This window comes from Rhinopithecus bieti, unplaced genomic scaffold (genome assembly GCF_001698545.2).
Source record: "Rhinopithecus bieti isolate Rb0 unplaced genomic scaffold, ASM169854v2 scaffold_1244, whole genome shotgun sequence".
Classification (NCBI taxonomy): Eukaryota; Metazoa; Chordata; class Mammalia; order Primates; family Cercopithecidae; genus Rhinopithecus; species Rhinopithecus bieti.
Window position 1 is genome coordinate 1,457,904 of NW_016803397.1, and position 21,846 is coordinate 1,479,749.

Here is a 21,846-nt window from a genome sequence, read left to right on the forward strand (position 1 = left end):
CCTGAATAACTTTCTGTTATATATTGTAAAGCAATTTTCCAAGTAACACATTTGCTCAGTTATTTTTGGGTAATGATTTTATCATTTTTTTTTTTTTTTTTTTTGAGACGGAGTCTCGCTCTGTCCCCTGGCTGGAGTGCAGTGGCACGATCTAGGCTCACTGCAAGCTCCGCCTCCTGGGTTCACGCCATTCTCCTGCCTCAGCCTCCTGAGTAGCTGGGACTACAGGCGCCCGCCACCGCGCCCGGCTAATTTTTTGTATTTTAGTAGAGACGGGGTTTCACCATGGTCTCGATCTCCTGACCTTGTGATCCACCCGCCTCGGCCTCCCAAAGTGCTGGGATTACAGGCGTGAGCCACCGCACCCGGCCTATCATTGTTTTTAATAGATACATTTGCTGGAAAACAATTCTTGGTTGACAGTGTTTATTATTTCATAGCCTCTGTGCATTCCGGCTTCTTTATTTTTTATTTTTTTAATGAGTTGTCAACTGTTAGTGGAATCCCCTCAAAGGTAACAAGTCATTCATTTTTTTCCAACTCCTTTAAAGATAGACCTCTTTGTCTTTTAATAAACTTTTATAGTATGTCTGTGTGTGAGTATCTTTGGATTTATCCTGCTTAGAGTTTATGGAGCTTCCTGGGTGTATAGATTTTTTTTTTTTTCATCAAATTTCAAATGATTTCTGTCATTTAAAATGTTTTGCTTTTGTTAGTTTCTCTTTTAGATACTCACACTAGTACACTAGTGTGCTTAATGTTGTCCCACGTTTCCCTGAGCTCTGTTTATTTTTGTTAATTAATGAATCTTAATTTGCTCATTATTTCTCCTGGTTTTTATTGCATAATTTCTATACATCTTTAAGTTTTTTAAAATTATTTATTTATTTTTTTTACCAGCTCAAATCTTCCCTTAAGACACTCTAGTAAATTTTTAACTTGGATTGTGTGTTTTCGTTTCCAGATATCAATTTGATTTTTAAAAAGTAATTTATATCTTTCTTAATAGTCTGTTCGTGACATTGTCATTTTACTTCTGTAAGCATGAATTCTTCTAGTTTTACAAATATTTTAATAATCCATTAATGTCTTTGTCTATTAAGTTTCATATGTTGGCTTTCTCAGGGGTCACTTCTACTCATTTTTTTTCCTGTTTATGTGGTAAACATTGCTGTTTACTTGCAAAGCTTATACCACTTGCTTAAAACTTGACATTATAAGTAATATATTCTAGACATTATGGATGCTCACCATCACTCCTTTGCCAGGTCTAGCTTTTGTGGTGGTTTACTTATGTGGTTGTTTAGTGGATGAGATGGACTAATTTTAATGTCCATGGGAACAGTAGCTATAATATCTCATATTTTTCTGACATTAGTAAGTATTGTGTTTCTTTTTTGTCTTAGTCTGACTACTGGTTGATTGATGCTATTGATCATTTCAATAAACCAGCTTTTGGTTATGTTGATTTTCTTTATTGTTTTCAATTTTGATTTCATTGATTTCTGCTTTATTTTTTGTTATTTTTTACTTCTTCTTGTTTGCATTTTAAATTGGTATTTTCAGTGCCCTAATTTAGATTACCAAGTTTTACAAGTTTTTAATTTTGTAATTATGTAGTTAATATGACACACTGCCTTCTAAGCACCGATTTTATTGCATCACACAAACTTTAATGAGCTGTATTTTATTTACATTCACTTCAAAAGTTTTAATTAAAAAATATTTTTTACCCATTTGTTACTTATAGTCGAGTTGATTAATCTACAGATATATGTGGGTTTTCCACCTATACTTCTCTTATTGATTTTCAATTTAATACCACTGTGGTTTAATAACATATTTTGAATGATTTTTTTTCTTTCAATTTTTAAAATAAAATTTATGGCACAGAATGTGGTCTAATTTGGTGGATGTTTTATGTGAGTTTGAGTAAAATGTGTATTTATTTTATTTTGTTGGATGGAAGTTTCCATAAATGTCATATACATAAGATGGACTTATAATGCCATTTATGTCAACTTCATCCTTCTTACAGCTATTTTGAAAACTACAACTATAATAGTGGATTTGTTTACTTATGTCTTACCTTCTCTTAATTATGTGTTGTGTATTTTACCACTGTAGCTAGGTGTATACACATTTAGAATTATATCTTCTTGGAGAATTGACACTTTTATTATTATGTTGCACCTCTGTTTATCTCTGATAATTTGTCTTGCTCTAAAGTCGGCTATTTCAAAATTAATGTAGTGACTCCAGCTTTCCTTTGTTCAGTTTTAGCATGGTAAATGTTTCTTCATTTCTTTATTTCAAAACTATCTGACCCTTCATATTAAAAAGTATTTTTACAAATAGACATATTATTACGTAATTTTTTTATTCATTATAATAATCTCTATTCTTTAGTTGCTGCATTTAGACTGTTCACATTTAAAGTTATAAATTATGTAGATGGATTAATAACAGTCATATTTATTACACTTTCTATACCTTTTCAGAGGCATATAGTTATGAATTCTTGGATTTTATTTGTGTGTTTTGTATAGCTTTGTTTTACTTTTTCCATTAGTATATCAGCTACACATTTTAAAAAACATATATGTTGGTTTGCTCTAGTGTTTACAATATTTTTAACGAATCTAATTCAACTCTTAAGTAACGCTACTTGTCTTTGTGTGTAGTTTATGTGTCTTATAATGGAGAGTTCCAAGTTCCTTCCTCCTGTCTCCCATGATATTGCACTCATCCACGTTTTATCCATGTGCTATCATCACATGGATGTAACCGTTATTCTGCTTCCTACTTCTATGATATCGACTTTTTAAACTCCCATGTATGAATAAGAACATGCAGTGTTGGTCTTTATGTGCTTGGCGTTTTTTGCTATCATCACGTGGATAATCACACATTTCAACTTAATACTTTTTAAAACAGTTATTAAGATCAGTAAGAATAAGAAAAAATATTTTCCTTCATCTTCATTTATTTCTTCTCTGATGTATTTTCTTCATGTGAAACTTTTTTTTTCTAACTTACATCATTTCCTCATGCCTCATATCTATGGACATATTTTACAAATCAAGTTTGCTAGAAAATTCCTTCAGTGTTTGCTTGCCTAAGAAATCATTGATTTCTTTTTCACTTTTGAAAGTTAGTTTAGCTGGACGTAGAATTTTGAATTCTATTTTCTTTTGCTTTCTCCTTTTATTTATTTTTTTCTTTTCTTTCAACTTTACATGTTTGCTCAGCTTTCTGCTGGCTTGTATTGTTTCTGACAAAACATCAGCACTAAAGCTTATCTTTATCCCTTTAAAGGTAAAGTATTCTCACCTTGTGCTAGTATCTTTCAAAATTTTATTTTTGTCTTTTTTTCTGAAGTTTGAATATGCTATGAATAAGAATAGTATTTTTTGATACATATTCTGCTTTGATTTCTCTGTGCTTCCTGGAACTGTGGTTTGGTGTCTGTCATCAATTTTGAAGAGGAGTTCTCACCCATGAGCGTTTTGCATATTTTTTTCTGCTTTGTTCTGTCTTCTCATTCTGGTGTTCACATTTGACATTATACACTTTTTAAAGGTTTGTTTCAGTTTTGATTGACATGTAGAATTGTGCATATTTATGGGTACAATGTGATGTTTTGATATATGCTTATATTGTGTATTAATCAAATGAAGGTGAATAGAAAATTAAGTACTTCAAACTTTCTTTGTGGTGAGAACATTCTGAATGCTCTCTTCTGTTTTGAAATATATGATACTTTGTTGTTTATAGTCATTATACTGTCCAATAAACACCAAAACATATTCCTCATATTTAACTGTAACTTTGTACCTCTTGACCATCTCTCCTCCTCTATCATCTCCCGCCTCGTAACCATTATTCTGCTTCCTACTTCTATGATACCGACTTTTTAAACTCCCATGTATGAATAAGAACATGCATTGTTGGTCTTTATGCGCTTGGCGTTTTTTGCTTAACATAATGTCTTTCTGGTTTGTTCATGTTATTGCAAAGGACAGTGTTTCCATCTTATTAAAGGCTGAATAGTATCCATTGTGTATATAGACCATTTTTCCTTTATTCATTCATTTGTTGATGGACACTGTATTACATGTCCTGGCTACTTAAGTACAACTGAAATAAACATGGGAGTGCAGAAATCTCTTTTTATTTCATTTGAATATATACATTTTGACATTTTCCCGTAGTTCTTGGTATTTTGTTCCTTTTCTTTTCATTCATTATTTTTCTTCGCACTTTATTTTGGGAAGTTTCTTTTGGCCTGTACTCAAATTCAGTGATTCTTTTCATAGTCATGTCTAGTCTGTTGATTCCAAAAACATATTCTATATGTAGATTACATTATTTTGAATTTCTAGACTTTCTTTTGATCCTTTCCGAGGTTTTAAAAAAATCATTTTGCTAACATTGCCCATTTTCTTGCATCTTATCAATGACTTTGGGACAAAGCTTATATAGTCTTTCTCTCTGGAGAGAAGGCCTTTGTTTTGCATATAACTCTGGTAGTATGTCACAGAGTTTATTCATTTTCCCCTATCAGAGCCACGAGATCTTTCTCAAGTGTTTACTGTGAGAATCTCCTAGGAGTTCTGGATGTAAAGCCCATAAAAATGTATTGGACCACTAAAAATATTCCCTCCATTATTATCTCACTCTCACCCAGTTCACAATCATCCTTCGGCGATTTGTTATAATTACTATTTAAGTGTGCATGCAAGTTTTTGCTATTGTTTGTTGGTGTTTTGTAATGCTCATGCTTTGTTAAATAATATGAAAAAGGATACAATATATATGTTAGGACTTTTATATAATGTGTCCTAACAGTTTTTCTTTGCAGTGGTTTCTACCCCAGGTAAATAGATCTTGGCTGTAATCACCTGGATCAGTCTGTCTCTCTAGATATTTAGGGGTAGTGATTTTCTTTTCCACCTCAATTTGCTTTTCCAAGTCAATTATCTGATAGGTCCAAGAAAATTCATTGATTTTCTTTTTGTCCAGTCTTTGATTATTGTAAGGATGTAAGTGATGACTTCTGAGCTCTTTTCACGTCTGAGCTGAAACTGGAAGTTTCCTAAAGGGGCCAGAAGATGTTCAATTTGTCTGAGTTTTAATAATTTTGGCACATTATTGTCTGTCTATGAACTTGATTGTCCATGTTTTCAGGCCAATGTTCACAGTACATAAAAATTATTTTGATAAATTGCTTCTATTTTACTGGTTTATTTATTTATTTATTTATTTATTTATTTATTTATCTATCTATCTATCTATCTATTTATTTTCTGAAATGGCCTTGGTTTGTCTATGTATACCCCTTCGCTTGATCATTAATCACACAGCAGAGTTCTTTGGTTCTGCCTTGATTTTGGTTTGTGCAACCAAAATGGAAGGCTGTAACTATAGTTTGAATGTCTTTAGTTCCGTAGGTTATAAATTCTAATTATATGATGTTTTCTCCACCAATTCCTTTCTACAGGAAACATATGAAACATTAAGGCACATGTACAAGAAACCCACACAAAAAAACAAATTATACTGTCTATTTAATATAATGACATTTTTCCTTTACTATAATCATATTTACATTGTATTTTAGCTCTTCATAATTTTTCTTTCACATAAATCCTTTCAATTACATTTTTTCTATTGTTTTTCACCTTATAACTTGAAAGCAGAACATAATAAAGAGATCGATGAAGTCTACATATTATTATCAACTTTAAGCATTGAAAATTAAGTTGAAATCAAGTAAAATAATAATATTTAAAGCTAATAGAAACACAGGTTTTCTTAAATGTGATATTAACATCATTATTTAAATAAGGTTATTACCATAATATGAAATTGCAATGAAATTGTCTACTGATGAGAAAAGTGTTTTTAAATTATATTTAAATATTTGGAAATGGGCTATCATAACAGTACATTCACTAGGAAGTCTTCCTAAACAACTATAAACATCATAATTTTAATAACAATAAAAATATTTTGATTGTACCATACACCATGCTTTATGCCTACTTACATAACCACTAATTCTCAGACTAACCTAAGAAGATATAAAGTATTAGTCCAGCTAAAATTTATCATGCAATATTTTAAATATTCAAAAAGAATGCATTAAATATTAATACACTGATATCCACATTTTAGTATTACACTAAATACATGCATCTGAAGTTACTGTTTACCTTGACTGATAACATCCCTCTTCACCTCTAATGTAACCACTATTCTGGATTTCCTTTAAATCATTACTGTAACTGTAAAAAATTTATATCTACTGCCTAAGCATGTTTTACACTTTTTACTTTCTACACATTTCATCTCTGTGTCCTCTTCCACGTGCTTTTTCAATTCAACATTTATTTAGTTGAACATTGATTGATACTTTGTGATATGTAGCTTCAGTTTATTCAGTTTTATTGTGGAATACTATTTTATAATATTTATTTACAGAAATACAAATATTAGGCTGTTTTCCCAAATGTTCTTTTTGGAAATAGGGATTTATTCTTGTTTTGGATGAGATTATTCTCTTAAATGTATACACAAATGTGGAATTTTTTGTTTTTTTCTTTTGATCTGTGTATTCTTCTGAATTTTATGACTATTAATCTAGTTTATGTGTTAAAATACTTTCCTGCAGATTAGGACATCTTTTAGGAGCAAAATTTTAAATGTTGATGTATTCTAATTTATCATTTATTCCTTGATTTGTGTTGATTTTAAATACATTTTTTACAATCTTCAAAGCATAAACATAACACCTTACTGCTCTAAAAATTTATACAGATTTTCAAGTATGTCTTTAATTCATCTTGAATTCATTTTTATATATTGCTTAAGATTGTGATATATTTTGATCTATATTATTGACTTTCATTAGTGTTATTTGCGGAATTGACCAACCTTTAACTTGTCGTATAGAAAGACTGAGTCTGGTTCTCCACCACCCTATTACTTGATTTGTCAATCTTTATGCTAATAGTAGAGAAATTTAATAATTAAAATTATATGGTCATGGTATATCTACTTATGTTTATGTTCTCCTTTCTAATATTATATACTTTTTTTGTTTTCATCCTTTTTATTTTTTTATTTATTATTATTATTATACTTTAAGTTCTAGGGTACATGTGCATAACGTGCAGGTTTGTTACATATGTATACTTGTGCCATGTTGGTGTGCTGCACCCATCAACTCGTCAGCACCCATCAACTCGTCATTTACATCAGGTATAACTCTCAATGCAATCCCTCCCCCATCCCCTCCCCATGATAGGCGCTGGTGTGTGATGTTCCCCTTCCCAAGTGCAAGTGATCAGTGATCTCATTGTTCAGTTCCCACTGATGAGTGGAACATGTGGGTGTTTGGTTTTCCTGTTCTTGTTTGATAGTTTGCTAAGAATTGATTGTTTCCAGCTGCATCCCATGTCCCTGCAAAGGACACAAACTCATCCTTTTTTTATGGTCTGCTATGAGTATTCCATGGTTGTATATGTTGGCCACATTTTTCTTAATTCCAGTCTGTCACTGATGGACATTTTGGGTTGATTCCAAGTCTTTGCTACTTTGTGAATAGGCCGCAATAAACCATATGGTGCATGTGGTCTTTATAGCAGCCATGATTTATAATCCTTTGGTATATACCCAGTAATGGGGATGACTGGGTCATATGGGTACTTCTAGTTCTGTTTCCTTGAGGGAATCACCATACTTTTTCCATAATGGTTGAACTAGTTTACAATCCCACCAACAGGTGTAAAAGTGTTCCTATTTCTCCACACCTTCCAGGCACCTGTTGTTTCCTGACTTTTGAATGATTGCCATTCTAACGGGTGAGATGGTATCTCATTGTGGTTTTTGATTTGCATTCTCTGATGGCGAGTGATGATGAGCATTTTTCATGTGTCTGTTGACGTAGAATGTTCTTTCTTTTGAGAAATGTCTGTTCCATATCCCTTGCCACTTTTTGATGGGGTTGTTTGTTTTTTCTTGTAAATTTGGTTGAGTTCTTTTGTAGGTTCTGGATATTAAGCCCCTTTGTCAGATGAGCTAGTTTGCAAAAACTTTTCTCCCATTCTGTAGGTTGCCTGTTCACTCTGATGGTAGTTTCTTTTGGCTGTGCAGAAGCTCTTTAGTTTAATTAGTCCCATTTGTCCAATTTTGGCTTTCGCTTGCCCGGTTGCTTTTTGTGTTTTAGACATGAAGTCCTTGCCATGGTATGTCCTGAATGGTACCTATCTAAGTGTTTTCTTCAGGATTTTTATGGATATTAGGTCTAACATTTAAGTCTCATAAAAATAACTCATTTATGAGCCACACATCCATCCTGATACCAAAGCCTGGCAGAGGGATCACAACAACAAAACGAGAATTTAGGACCAATATCCTGATGAACCATCGATGCAAAATTCCTCAATAAAATACTGGCCAAACCGGATTCAAGCAGCACATCAAGAAGCTACTCCACCATGATCAAGTGGCTCATCCCTGGGATGCAAGGGCTGGTTCAACATTCGCAAATCAATAAACGTTAATCCAGCATATAACAGGAACCAAAGACAAGGAAACCACATGATCTATCTCAATCAGACGCAGAAAAGGCCTTTGGACAAATTCAACAGGCCCTTCTATGCTAAAAAGTGCTCCAATAAACTTCGGTATTGATGGAAGCGTACCTCAAATAATAAGAGCCTATTTATGACAAACCCACAGCCAACATCATTACTGAAGGCAAAAACTGGAAAAATCCCTTTGAAAAAAACTGGGCACCAAGACAGGGTGCCCTCTCCACCACTCCTATTCACATGTGTTGGAAGTTCTGGCTAGGGCAATCACGGCAAGAGAAAGAATCAAGGGTATTCCAGTTAGGAAAAGAAGAAGTCAATATTGTCCCTGTTTGCAGATGACATCGACTTTATAGTTAGAAAAACCCCCATTGTCTCAGCCCAAAATCTCCCTTAAATGCTGATAGATAAGCAACTTCAGCAAAGTCTCCATGATACCAAAATTTAATGTGCAAAACATCACAAGCTTCTTATTACCACCAGTAACAGAGAGCCAAATCGAGGAATGAACTTCCATTCACCAATTGCCTCAAAGAGAATAAAATACCTAGGAATCCAACTTATCAAGATTGTCAAGACCCTCTCTCAAGGCAGAACTACAAACCACTGCTAGTTGAAATCAAAGGAGGACACAAACAAATTGGGAAGAACATACCATGCTCATGATAGGGAAGAATCAATATCGTGAAAAATGGCCATAGGCTGCCCAAGGTTATTGATAGTTCAATGCCGTACCATAAGCTTACCAATGAGTTTCTTCACAGAATTGGAAAAAACTGCTTTAAAGTTCATATGGAACGAAAAAAAAGAGCCCACATTGCCAAGACAATCCTAAGTCAAAAGAAAAAAAGCTGGAGGCATCACGCTACCTGACTTCAAACGCGATTACTACAAGGCTACAGTACCAAAAACAGCAATCGGTACTGGTACCAAAACAGAGATATAGCACCAATGGAAAAACAGAACAGGAGTCCTCCATGAAATTACCACGACATCTACAGCATCTGATCTTTGACAAACCCTGAGAGAAACAAGAAATGGGGAAAGATTCCCTATTTAATAAATGGTGCTGGGAAAATTGCTAGCCATAAAGTAGGAAAGCTGACGAAAACTGGGATCCTTTCCTTTATTCTTATACAAAATTTAATTCAAGTGATTTTCATCCTTTATATGTATTTAATTATTTAAAATTCTCAAAAATGTTATAATATTTGTCACATAACAATAAGACATTTTTGATATATATATGTATGCGTATATAATGTATGTTTCTGTGTGTGTGTATACTCTTATATACATTACATCCACGTACATACATACATTTGTGGAAGACCCCAAATCAAACTCAATTCTTCACACGGCCCGGCATTACCTCAAATACTTACTACGTTTTTTGTGATGAGAACATTATTAACATTAACTCTGTTAGTTATTTCTGAGTACACGGTTCATTGTTATTAACTATAGTTTCCGTTGTTATACAATAGCTCTCTTAAACTTATGTATTTCTGCTAAGTGAAGATTTGTATTTCTTTGTCCATCACCTCCTCAGTCTGCCCCAACCACCCACCCACCCATTTGGCCCACATCCTTTTTAACCAAGCAGTTCTACTTCTGCTTCTGTGGAGTTTGGACATTTTAGAATTCCACAGTATAAGTGATATCTTGTGGTATTTGTCTTTCTATGGCTGGCTTCTTTAACTTACAGGTTTCCAGATTCATCTCATTGTTGCAAAAAATTATGGGGATTTCCTTCTTGGATGCTTAAGACTGATTTAATCATCTTGCTATTGTGAAGAATTTTGCTGCCATTGAACCAAGAGTGTGCAGGTATCTCTTCAACATATTGGTGTTTATTTCTGTTAGAAAGACATGCAGATGGCCAGAGGGTATAAGAAAAATTCTCAAACGTCCACTAATATTCAAGGAAATGCAAATTAAAAACCATAATGAGATAATATCAACTCACATTTGGTTATAATTAACGCCAAGATAAAAAATAACAAGTGTTGGTGAAGATGTGTGTAAAGGGAAATCTTTGCCCACCTGTTGGTAGAAAGTAAACTAGTTACAGTCATTGTAAAAAAAGAAAAAAAAAAAAAAAAAAAAAAAAAAAAAAAAGAAGGTTTCTCAAAGCATTAAATTAAACAGAAAAACACACTCTTATGAATCTACATCTGTTTTTTTTTTTTTTCTTTAAAGTATTCTCCATGATACAAAAAAAAAGAGAAAGGTTATGTACCTACCGTGATTCAGGAAGGTGGGCTATAGAGGGGAAGAATATGTAAAAGTGGATGAATTATGTCGAGTCTAAATTATTCACGCACAAATAAATGGAAGAACATAAAATGTTTTCATTACATCAGGCTTAGGGAAAACTCCAAAGGAATATTAGCAAAAACTAATCTGGACATTGACAACATCAAAATGCGCCGAAATGTTGGTTAGCTGTTTTCTACTCAAAGAAACATCTTTGGGCTTTGCTGTTTCATCTCTATCTAAATATGTTGTTTCCTGTTTCAGCAATCCTTGTCAATTAAACTATTTATAAGTCCTTGCATCGTTGCTTATATCTCTTCTTTTTTCTTCGTTTCTTTAAATGATATTCTATTTCATTATTTTTAGCCTATTTATTCATTCAAATTCAAACTGGTAACTAAGTGCAATAGCAATTTTTTTCATATACAAGATTTTTTAAAAGGATTAAATATTCTTCTAAGTATCATTTGGTCAGCAGATCCCACAATGCTATATCCAGTTAGCATTTGCATTATGATTCAGTTCTAAGCATTTTTATTAACATGGAAATATATATACTTTAAGATGATTACCCCATATTTACGATTCTTCATGTTTTTATATTTTTCCTCTTCACTATATATACGACGTGCTTATTACATGTTTCGTCTATCATTTTGAAGTTTCTGTATTTTTCTCTTTCTCTGCAGTAGCTATTAAAATGTTATATATGATTCCTACTAAAAATTTGGAAGTAAAGTTATCCAGCTTCTTTTCAAATAATGCAGGTCCCGAATATACAATTAGAATCTCCTGTCACTCAATAAAAAAATTATTATCCACTACTCTCATTTTATCTAAAAGTCATCGAATACAGGAGGATCATTTCCAGTTTTTCATGTCAACAATTGTCTGATTTACCCACACATTTACAGATCTTTATCTTCACTGGATTTGTGCTTTTCAGTCTTAATTATTAAGACGGCTTTCCCTTTGCTTGAATTTTAACATAAAAAAATACCACAAAAACATGAATGTGATGCCACCCAAACATCCATGTGTTTTTTTTTTTTTTTTTTTTTTTTTTTTTTTTTTAGGAAAAATCTCATTGTAATATCATTCTGAAGTGATAATTTTTGATTACTCCTCCAATTATTGATCCTGCTTAAATAATTTTACCAAACAAATCTATACAATTTAACCTACAATTTTAGCAATGTTGAAATGTTGTTTTGGTCTTCCTAAAGTAATTTTAGTTGTTTATATTCTATTTCCTTTTGATGAATTTATCTCAATTTGTCTCAGTACTTTACTTCAAACTACTATTGGTTATACCAGGAAGTTATTTGAAGACTTGAACTCCAATTTAGATGTTAACTCTCTGAGAGTCAATTCATTCACTACTAACAATAAAATCCCTACTTTGTGAAATCAAATTACTTTTGTGAACTTATACAAAGGGTATAATAGCTCAACATATTACATTTGTCCACAATCCCATGCTCCGCCTTTGTACTCAGTAATTTTACAAGGCCTGATTTTATTATTTAATTTGTAAGCCTAAGCTTTGGGCAATTTTACAAATGTCCAAGATGTTTATTGGCAGATGTTTTACTGTTTAGAATATTATTTGTGAGGAGAACTGATAACTGTTAAACACTCAGAAGTTTTGATACTTAGTCAAAACACACATGTTGACTGTCTTTAGGGTAGAAATGCTCACTGATGTTAAACCACACATTACGGTGAAGATGGCAGATGAATGCTTCACACATTGTATACTTAAGTGTAATGAAATATGGTAAAGACCCATGCAGACCTAATTATTGTGTTCTGATAAAAGTGTGAGTGCTTCCAGGGGAGACTACCCTGATAGAGTGAATTATAAGGAATCACTATTTTAAATGTTATAATTGCTTCCGTGGTTGTTGGTAGCTAGAAATTGGTAAGGGACCATCTGCAGTGCACTTTGACAGTTTCTTCTATTTCTTGTTCCAAGAAATAGATATGATTCTGTATTGTAACAGCTTGCTATCTATACGATCCCTGATTGCATGATAGCTTCTTATGCAAAAATATGAATTCCCAACCTTGCTATTTTTTTGATCAAGAAACTGGTTATGTGGGGGTGGCGGGGGGAGCAACTTTTGAATTTTCTATTTTCTCCTTCCATTTACCTATGCTTGGTCAAAGAAATTAGAACAACTTTACTCCCAGGTTTTATCTTAGTATAAGGCTTACAGTTATTGAGAAAAGCACAGTTTTGTTAGAGAATGGAAAAAAAAAAAAAAACATACTTTGAACATACTTTGAATCTAAAGTGTGAATCAGTAATAAGCACAGTCAAGTATTGGGAGAGAGGGAATAAGCAGGAAATGTGAGACACTGACTGAGGATAAGGACACTGAAAGAAGGGTCTGGAGCCCTGGTGGCAGTTTTATGCAACACAAAATTGTGCCGGCCCTTAATTCAGCATCTAGGGAGCTAACAAAACCTTCTAAAATGTGTTTTAAGGCCCATATATTCCAAGAGCAGCATATAAAGAGGCTATGAGATAAAACTTCATGATCGTAGTTTTACAGTACACAAGCTAATGTGGGAGACTGTGCACCTTTAGCTTCTCTAGCACCTACTTCATTTTTCCTCCTGCTCACTCTTCTTCTTGTCTTTCTCCTCTTTCTTCTCATTTTTTCTTCTTCTCTTGTTTCCTTTTTTCTTCTTTAATGAATATAATCACAAAGATAGGCATCTGGAAGGACCGTTGACAAACATTGTCCTTACTGTATTTAATGACTTTATTTCTACACTTGAAGTCTCAAATCTAAAACTAGCAATGTTTGTGCAAAGAAATATTAGGTGAATCAACTTTCTCACATAAACAGTAATTAACTTTCAGATTAGAGAGAACCAAATTCTATACCTGACAAGCTCTAAAGCATTAAAGCCTTAAAGAGGAGAATTTTAATCTAGCAAAAGAAATACATCTAATTTTAACAATTTTATATCTTGAAAATGCTCTGTTGTTTCAGGTAATTCAACATAATTCAAATGGAAATGCTTCCAAGAAAAGTAAATATAACTTATTTTATTAAGCGCCAATTTTGTATCTAATGAGAAGCAAAACTGAAGGCACAGTTTTAAATGTGTATTTTAAGATTGTTGGCCCAGAGAAAAAAGAAACCTTTTCTCTTTATTTTAAATTAGACTCATTCACTTACAAGTAGGAGTTCACTTTAAGTAGATTGTAATAAAACAGGATTTTAAGATTAAATTATATTATTAAATTAAGCACCTACTCTGTTGCAAGAACTATTCTAGACCTGGGAATTTCAAAAGGAATAAGGCTGAAGCTTTTTTTTTCTTTATTGTAGTTTCTAATCCAGCTGTAATGAAGACAGACAACAGTCAAGTTAACAAGTAAGTACGAGAATTTCAGGTTAATATGTGTTGTTAAAAAACTGAAATTGAATGAGAGGGAGGAACTGAAGACAAAAGTCTGGGTTTGGTTGGGGAGAAGCATGACATGTTCTATTTGAGCCTTTCAATTGCCTGGATAATAAATAGGTGGAGGTAAGTACATCTGATTATCAGTCAAGAGCAACGCAAGAGAAGGTGAGTAAGTTCAAAGGAGGGTAAAGCAATTAGGAAACACTTGGCTTAAGGAATTTTCCATTGCTAGAAGGCAAGCTGAGTGCCTGTGGTTTCCTCTCTTAAGATGAATTTAAAGAGGACTGGTGGTCATGATATTTAAACTGCAGAGATGCACTCAGGAAAAACACAGACAAGTTATCTCTTTTGTGTTGTTGATAGGAAAATTCCTTGTGTTTGCAACTTTTTCTTGTAATGATGGACTTGTTATTCTAAACAAGAGGCATGAAAGATGATGTATGGTGATAATAAGATAAAAAGTAGCTGAACCCAGGATTTTAAGTCTTGGTGAGTTCAAATAAATATTGTATTCCTGTTATACAATCACTTGTCTGAAATCTTTGGAACCAACTATGTTTCATAATTCAGCATATTTTAGGCTTAAATAATTTGTTATGTAACACCTCCAAGAAGCATTGGAGAAGAACCTGCTAATCAAATATGATTCTTTTTCTGCTCTGAACAAATGCATAGTTATATCAAATAAGAAAATAATGACCATAAAACGTGATGAATGAAGTCAGTTATGTCAGGTTTTACCACAAAGTGTGTTTTAGCACCAAATTTATGAAACCACCATTTTCTTTCTTTCTTTTTTTTTTTTTTTTTTATTGAGACGGAGTCTGGCTCTGTCGCCCAGGCTGGAGTGCAGTGGCCGGATCTCAGCTCACTGCAAGCTCCGCCTCCCGGGTTTACGCCATTCTCCTGCCTCAGCCTCCCGAGTAGCTGGGACTACAGGCGCCCGCCACCTCGCCCAGCTAGTTTTTTGTATTTTTTTTTTTTTTTAGTAGAGACGGGGTTTCACCGTGTTAGCCAGGATGGTCTCGATCTCCTGACCTCATGATCCGCCCGTCTCAGCCTCCCAAAGTGCTGGGATTACAGGCTTGAGCCACCGCGCCCGGCCTATTTTCTTTTAAAACTTTTAGTGTCTTGGAATTATAGATTAGAGATTTTGAAAGTGTTACCACTTAAGTGAACAAGAAATATAGGAGGGGGTTTCAAATCACAGGATACTTGAATTAGGTATTTCAGAAGTTATGCTATTATATTGACAGGTTGAAAAGTATGGCTATGAGATTGGGGGATAAAGGTGGAAAATAAATTATAATTTAGTTAATGGGCTACACAACTTTGGAGACCAGAATTATGGGCAACTTTTCCATATGGATATGGATCCCATGGAGGAAAAGGGATAGAAAGAGTGTGAACCAAGACTCAAGAACCTCATAAATAGAAAAGTGCCTTGGATGTTTGTAGATGACAACAATGAAAGGGAAATGTGTCTATTTTTGGTCAAATATTCTTTTCTTCAAACTCTTTGGAATTATAAAGTTTATTCTTATATTGTATTTTAGTCCTTAGAAAAATGACTCACTTTCCCATCACACAATTGAAACATGGAAAAGAAAATAGACTCAGGAAATTACGTAAGTCTGTTAAATAATTCCAACAAGAAGTCTGTTAACCACCCCGTCCTTCCCATTCTTGAGCAAACAAAATACCACGAGCTTCAAGTACGAGAAATTAAACTTTGGACTCAGAGTCAGAAGGTTGTACCATGCACGCTCTCCTTGAGTAATGACAGTTTATTTCCCCTCTTTCTTTTCCCTCAATAAAAACCAAAACACAATGAAACAAAACTCCAATGGAAACTTGTATTATTCAGCTAACATGTGTATTGCCTTTCACAAAATTATGCATTGAGATGTGTGTACATTGAGATAACAGAAAATATCATATCATCAAATCAGATACAGGAATCTCAGATCTTACCCAATATCAAACTTTAATATTTCTTTCAAAGTAGAAGTAGTCGTGAAGCACAGATGAAGCGGCAAGTCTACAGCTACAGATGTATTTTCCTATTTTTTTCCAGCCTCCTTAAGGAAACAATGATGTCCAGCTATAATATATGAGTTTTCTAAGTGCTATATGTTATTATTGTTTACATAAAAGGCAGTCATTTTCATCAATAAACAGTCTTATTTTACATACCAAAGTTTCATGACATATTACAAGAAGCTATATTCCCTCCTCTCCAAAATCTCTGGATTACAAGTTTGTTTGTCATAAGAACTCCTAGTCAAATAATGTATATGCTATTAGTAAATACCACCAGTATATTTTGTTAAATATCTTTTATTACCTTCAAGGGGATTTGATCAGAATGGATTATAGGGCTCTGGGTAACTTTTTTCTTCTGGAGATACTTTCCAAGCTCTGTCAATATCTCTTTGACACATATGTCTCAGTTGTGTTTTTATGGGTCTTAAAGTTTCCTCAAAATTTTATTCAAAAAAATGTACTTCAAACCCCAGTGTCCATCTGGATTTGAAACAAAACAGGGTTCAGGAGTTATTGCCATAATCTTTTTATTAATAGCTGTGTTCCTTCTAAGGCCTTTTAATTGTATATTTCTAGCTCATTTTTTTTTTGTTTTTTATTCATAGTCATTTGAATATTTGTAAGATTATAATAGGGCATGCAGTGTTTTAAAAGCCAAATGTATTTTTCTAGCCAGTAAGTCTTCATAAGTATTACATTAATTAGAGGCTTTAAATAAGCTTCCAGAAATATTCACTCATTCTATGATTCATGGTGTACAAAAGTCTGAATTACATTTAATTTTGACAATAAAATTATAACCTTTTTGTTATAATACATTCATGTAGCAGAAAGTAAAGCAATGTTTTACATACCATACATCAATTAAAATTACAGTACCATTCTTCAATTCTTTGCATCAGATGTGACCTTTGACCATGTACTGCATCTTCCCAGTCACAGGTCCTTTGACCAGATGACACTGACCAGTAAGTTTAGGTTGTACTGGTTTGTGAATGTAAGCATATTTCAGATATCTTCTACTGGATTCTATAGATACTGATTTCCAGGTGTCATGTTGGTCACTATTCATCCACTCTTATAACAACAACTTGATGGTGTTTTGTTTTTTTTTTCCCTCTATCCACTGCCAGCCAGTTGCTACAAGAAGTCAAATTCCCTTTTTAATTGTTAGTCAATTCTATATTATATATAAAGACTACATTTTTGAGAGATGTTCTGCCCTGAGACTTACATTACTGTATTTCCATTAATGATCATCAACTTCTGTACCTCTAGCAATCCTACCTTTTAAATATATTTGTTACATACTATTTAGAATGTCAATAGTTCTTTCTGTGTGATGGTTTAAGTATGCTGTTGCCATTGCCAGTGGTATCATTCAAAATGGAAAAAGGTTCAGGACTATCACCACCAAATTGGAAGTGATTTCATGCATAAATAGAGAATTGTGCAGCAAAATTCAATCTTGTCTACAAAAACAATGGGTTGGACTAGAGTGAAGATGTTCCTAAAAAATTTAATAGATCACCAAAAAAGATAATTATTTATTAATAGAAGTGTTTCAATATCTCTCTTAATTGGTAATTATCCAATTAATCTATTCACTTACAGCCTATAAACCATGAACTTCATGGTAGCTGTAGTTGTATGCTGGTCAGTTGAGACAGTGGTGTGTCATGGTGGGAGGGTGCCATTTTTTATCTGAATTATCCACATGGAATTTTTAGTTGTACCGATCTGGAAACAGTCTGATATTTTGCACTATTTGCAACAAACACTTATGCCTGCCAACATTTCATGGATCCTGGTAGAAGATGTAAGATTCCTTGGTCAGAGACAGAAGGAAATATTCTTACTCCCAGTGGGGGTGAAAACCTGAGTATCAGGGGTTGTATAGAATGATGGAAGGAGAGCCAGCAGACACATGCCAGTGCAGAGGGGATTTTTATGTAAAAGGAATCGTGATTTTGGGCAATCTAAATATTTTGTGTACAAACATTGCTGCTCTTTATTCCAAAGGGATAGACGATCTCTTATCTTCCAAGCTGTAAGCAAATGTTTTCTTTGTTCCTGAAAGAGACACTATCTTCCAAGCAGTTCCGTACATCCCTACACAAATACTCTTAAAAAGATTTCTCAGAACAAAATGCAGCTGGTGCCTTAGTTGCAAAATAGCAGACACAAGAGAGGTCCACTGAAAATTTTATCCCCAAAATATCCACTTTTTCTTCTCTACTGTCTTTACTTCGAGAGAATTTTTTGAGGTTGCCATTTTATTGTCCATTCTAATTTTTGTCACAGAGATGGAACCAAATACATTGAGTTTGTTCAATACAGCATTTAAAGTCCATTTGCATGACATCCATTGTAGGGATTACTTCCCATAAAATACACAGTATAAATACAGTATTTATTTATATATATAGATAAATATATAGATCTATATATTTATAGAAACCCGATAGAAACCCCACCAATTAACCAAGAGTGGCCCTTAGAGAGATCTTTAAAGTCATCTTGGGATTACAGGATGAAAAGATGATGTTTCTTGAAATAATTCAATTTCTCTTATGATCATGATGAAATCATAGTTCACAATGTTTTAGGAAAGGAAACACTTTAATTTCTGTCTTCCATATAGAAGTACAATTCTATGATCACACATTGTGTTTCTGAAAAGAAAGTGAAATTGAAGATTATGGAAGCCTTTCAGGTGGAACCTGTAAAAGTTGAGGACACAGTGTGATATTGTTTCCAACTTAGCCTCTCAGCCAGCCAATCAGTGACTCTTAATTCAGGCACTCCTATCAGTTAAATGGGTGGCTTTTTGTTTCTACTGACAAAGAAACATAAGGTTCAGACCACGTAGTAAGGGTGGCAGGAAGGTTTCTGATTGCCCCTGTATTTGGCCCCAATGACAGTAAAGTAACCTGCTTGTGTATGTGGGAGTTGCTTTTGCCAGATTTTTCTCTTAGAGGGTTTTGAATATACCACTGCTACTTCCCAAGTAAACTTCATTGAGTTGCCCTCTCCTGATTAATACCTCTCTAACATTGCACATCACATGATCAGTATTTCTACTCTTAAAAATTTCTGATGACATTGCCTTATTGATGAGAGTATTTTTGGCCATGCCTGGTAACAACCTATCAATGATCTTTCGAATGAACCATAGCTAGCTATATCAAATATCTTCTAGCATAAAAGTATCAGGTTAGCATAGTAGTCAGAAGTCAGGTAAAAAACAATTACTGAGAAAAAAAGCATTTACTACAAACATTTCTTTAATCAGAGTTAAGAATTTTAACTCTGGAATTTCGTGTTGTTCAAAGTTTACTCTTGTGGTTGTCTTGAAAAATTCCCATTTCCTAATAGGTTGGCCAATTGGAACTCAGTTATGAACAGACAGCTCCTTAAAATGGATGGGGCATTACACACTGCTTATACATAATATTCATTGAAATTATAAAATCAGACAAAGGCAATGAATCTACAAAATAATATATACAGTCACTATTTTTATTTGAAAATACCCAACCTTGACCCTATTTACTTCTACATCTGCATAAACCTCCATTATCAAGTTCAGAACATCTTTACTGCCCATAGCTAGACCTTACTATATATTGAGCACTAATATCTACCAAAACCTAAATAGGTGAGCATAATACTTGCCCCAAGTTTTCAAAAGTAATTTGACCTAAATACTTGCATCTGCCTGAGATCTCCCATTAGAAGATGGAAGAGCAGATTTTTGACCTCTCAGTTAAACTGTTTCAGATTCTAAGGTTCTAACTTGGTGGGTAAGTTCTGTTTCTGTTCAAGTATTTCTGTTTTAAATCATGACATGCTTATTTTAATTTTAATTTCTTATTTTAATTTTAATTTTCAATGTTGAAAATTGTTTTGAAAATGTTTTTTCTTGTTTCTAAATATGGTGGTAGTATCCGAATGGCTTCCCTATCCCATAAATTTTGATAATGGGCTTTCAACTCTATAGTGGAAAATCATGATAGTTACTAAGTTATTGGGTCAGTTACTGCCCTCATTTTTTAAAATTTTTATTCAAAATGGAAGGAGGTTCAGGACTATCACCACCAAACGGGAAGTGCTTTCATGCATAAATAGAGAATTGTGTAGCAAAATTCAATCTTGTCTACAAAAACAGTGGGTTGGATTGGAGTGAAGATGTTCCTAAAAAATTTAATAGATCACCAAAAAATGTAATTGTTTATTAATAGAAGTGTTGTTGTTTCAGAGTACCATCTTTAAATTATTTCTTTTTAAACTTGGTGTTTACTTTAGCAAGATTAAAAAATACATATGTAGAATTCTTGCATTGTTATTGATGGTATCGTAGTTCATTTGAATAGTGGTAAGAGAGTGCTACAGGCTAGGTGGTATATAAGGAACAAAAATTTATTTCTCACAGTTGTGGAGTCTGGGAAGTCCAGCATCAAGGCTCTGGCAAATTTCATATCTGGTGAGGGTCCGCTTCCTAGTTCATAGAATCTTTTCTCAGTATGTTCCTCATATGGAAGAAAGGACAAGGGAACTCTCTGGAGTCTCTTTCATAAGATAATTAACCTATTTATGAGAGTCCTATCCTCATGATATAATCACCATCCAAAGACTTCACATGTAAATACCTTCACATTAGGAGTTAGATTTCAACGTATGAATTTTGTGAGGACACAAAAATTCAGTCTTAGGCATATTTGGTATTTTAGATTGGAGTGAACGGTAATTGATTTTACACCTCAGTATGACATATGATCTGATTATGGAAAAGATCTGAATATATTAACACTAATTGTGCTAATATTAACTAGAGTAGGAGACCTGCTGTTTTATTATCAACAGGGTAAACATATATGTATATGTTTCCTTATTTACCATTTTCTTGAGTTCTAAAAGCTCTTGTCATTACTTTTGAAATTCAGATGAAGAAATTGATTCTTGAGTTGTAAATTACTAGTCTAAGCACAAATTTCATAAGTGGAAGGCTATAAGGCTAATTAAGTTTTTCTGGCCTATGATCCTTTATACTATATGATGCTAAGAAAATAAAGTAAAAGCATTTCAAAAGGTAAGAGGAATCAATACCTCAAAACTGTTTTAAAATATACATTTTAGTACTGGAAGCCAGGCATCCTTTAAATTTCTAGCTGACTGTAAACTCAAAGTGTTGAAACAGTATCATGTATAGAATAAATGATCCATATATATTTCTTAATTATACACAAAACAATTTCACAGTATATGTGACTGAAAGCTTATTTTATTTTATTATTATTATACTTTAAGTTCTAGGGTACATGTGCATAACATGCAGGTTTGTTACATATGTATACTTGTGCCATGTTGGTGTGCTGCACCCATCAACTCGTCCTTTACATCAGGTATAACTCCCAGTGCAATCCCTCCCCCCTCCCCATGATAGGCCCCGGTGTGTGATGTTCCCCTTCCCGAGTCCAAGTGATCTCATGGTTCAGTTCCCACCTATGAGTGA

At 33.5% G+C, this 21,846-nt stretch overlaps 1 long non-coding RNA gene across 1 annotated transcript in view; it reads left to right on the plus strand.

Moving 5' to 3' along the window:
* The window catches only part of LOC108536021 (uncharacterized), a 248,731-nt gene that overhangs the window by 213,164 nt on the left and 13,721 nt on the right, over positions 1 to 21,846 (plus strand). Inside the window, exon 4 of the long non-coding RNA XR_001887399.1 lies at positions 14,210 to 14,255. This is a non-coding gene — a long non-coding RNA (uncharacterized LOC108536021). The remainder of the gene's footprint in view (positions 1 to 14,209; positions 14,256 to 21,846) is intronic.